The following is a 2676-nucleotide window of genomic DNA, read 5'->3' as shown; positions in this document are numbered from 1 at the left end:
CAACACTCTCACACACACACACACACACACACACACACACACACACACACACACACACACACACGACCACTCTACACACTTCCCTGAGAACCAGGGGACACCAGCCTTGCAAACTTCTTTTCCTTGAAAACCGAAGGACAAATCCATCACTCAGAATGTAAAATGTCTTTAAGTTAAAAAAAGAGTACGTTTCTACCTCAGAAGTCACATACTAGAGGCTTGAAAGCCAGACCTGGCCCACGGAGTTGTGTTGGTTTTAGAAATAGTGGCCAACTTTTGAAAATCTGGAGATTGCCCATAAAGAAAGTTGGGTTTCCTTTGCAGCAAAACTCACAGGGAGCCCCAGGCCACACCCCTCCCAGCACTGGCCACTGTGGCTGCATTTGGGACATTTCTGCGCTTCGTTCTGTGTGTGTGGGACTAGACCTCCCTCTGCCAGTCGGCTGGTGGGTAGTTTGGGGTAGAAAGCAGCCCCCGCTTCCCGGCCAGCCGGGGGAAGCACAGCCCCGGCCTCCCTTCTCCACCTCTCAGCCTAGTGCAGGCCCTGAGGGCATCAGGTGTTGCAGAAGGGTGCTGACACACACCCTGTGACCGTCAGCCATGCGTCAGGCCTTCCCGGGTTCTTCTAGCTGTGGAAGGAACATAAACTCATGGCCCCAGATCTGCATCTGGCCTGGTGAACACTTGAAGTTTGTCTGGGAATCAGGGTCAAACTGATCCCGAATCGGGAAATACCATGTGAAAATCCCAAGGCCTGGCCCCTGTGGGAAGTCTAGACCCAGCTCCGCGTGGATCTGAGCAGCAGCCCAACCTCTTTCGATAGGCTGGCCAAGTGGCAGGGACTTTCTGACCCTCCTCACCCATTTACCTGTCATGAGTTTTCCATCTCTGAGCTCAAACCCCATGATTCTCTGACTCAGGCCCGCCCCTCTCCCACCCCACCCAAATATCTTTGTCAAAAGGCGTGGGGATTACATCCAGAGGAGAACCAGCCATCCCACGTCTCCTAAAAATTCTGGAGTTCTCCAGACACTCTCCCTGTCTCCACCCTCCTTGAGGCCCCATCCTCAAGCCGCGCTGCCCAACCCCCACTGACGCGGGTGGCGGGAGGGACACCACGGGACGAGCTGCTCTCACATGCTCTCCTGGCGCCTGTGGGACACACCCGCAGCGTCCAGCACCCTGGCGACTCTCACGCGCACGCCAGCCCCTGGCCACGCCGCAGCTGTGCCGCTGGGCCCATCCCCGTCTTGCCTCAGTTTCCAGCCTCCTGTGCCTCCGCTGGGCCCTCCCCCAGTCTCCCCTCTGCCTGCCCCCGTGTCAGCCTCTCTGCTCACCCACTCTCCAAATCCCTTCATACCTTTGGCTCTCTACAGATGATGGTTTCCCTAACTTCTGTGTGTCCGTCCCCCTCACCTCAGTTGTTCTGGGACTTTGCCTGTGTCCCCGGATCCTAGCGCTGTGTCTCTCTCTCTCTCCAACGTGCCTCCCCTTGCTCTCTCCTAATTCATGTTTCCTGGTTTTCTGCCTCCCCCCGCCAAGCATCTCCTCTGCTTCCCTCCAGATCACTGTCTGCTTCCTCCATCTCTCCCCGTGTGCTTGTTAGTTTTGTTACTGTTATTTCTTCCCCCTACTAAATCTCAGTCTCTCCTGTCCCTTCCTCTCTCCCGGCCCTCTTCCCCCTACGATTCCTGTGCTCCTCCTCATGTTTCTCTTTTTTCTGATCTCTCCTACTCTGGTTCTGATTCTCTCAATAAATTGGTGACGCTCATAATCTCATTCTCTCTCCTGTGGTGTCTGTGTCCTGGTTCTCCCTGTATCTAGTGTATTTCCTCCCGTCCTCCCCTAACTTCTTTCTTCTTCGCCCCTTCCCCACTGCTCTTTGCTCAATATCTAGGTCAGGGAGCCCCAGGTGATGTCCAGGCCTGGGATGACACCTCCTGACATCCCTGCTCCCCTCCCTAGCCCGGGAGGCACCGGCCGTCTTCCTCTTTCCACCCCTTCCCTTCCCCCAGGCCCCAGCGCCCGCCTCCCTCCTCACCGCCTCCCGCCGCAGCTGCAGCAGCCCGTTGCCAGGGCAACCACAGCTGGCTGGGCGGGAGCCCCCTCCACCCCATCCCCCTTCTCCTCCTTTCCGGCTAGGCGGGAGGAGCTGGGACAAAGCCAGAGAGGCAGGGTACGCGGGGAGGAGGTAGATGGAGGTAGGGGCCAGCTCAGTTGCTTCGCTTCTCCCCCAAAGAGGCCCCCTCTCCCCTTCTTGGTGATGCCCCAAACCAGGCTGGAGAACGAGGCAGTTGTGGGCAGAGGGGTCAGGCCCAGTTTAATACACAGAACAAGTTAATTCACAGCAGAGGCAGGCAATAAAGGAGACTTGTTTACAAGGGGGGGGCACTCCTGGATTGGGGGAGATGCCCCAAACCCACCCCCCCACACACTTGCAGTCTCAATTTCCCTTTTTTAAAACCCGAACAACAAACACACACAACCACAAGAAACAACCACGCCCCCTCGCTACCCCCAAAATGGCCAGCGAGGGTGGCGGGGGCAGCCCGGCCTGGCCGGGTGGGGAAGAGGGCGGGAGAGGAGGAAAAAACGAGTTCATTGCAGAGTCTGTGCTTCTCATCCCAGCAGGCGCTGGGCAGGGGCCCGCCTCGCCCCACTGGCAGCCACTGCCAG

This window comes from Galeopterus variegatus, unplaced genomic scaffold (assembly GCF_000696425.1).
Source record: "Galeopterus variegatus unplaced genomic scaffold, G_variegatus-3.0.2 Scaffold7561, whole genome shotgun sequence".
Lineage (NCBI taxonomy): Eukaryota > Metazoa > Chordata > Mammalia > Dermoptera > Cynocephalidae > Galeopterus > Galeopterus variegatus.
The sequence above is the reverse complement of the archived record's forward strand: the minus strand, read 5'-3'. Positions refer to the sequence as shown.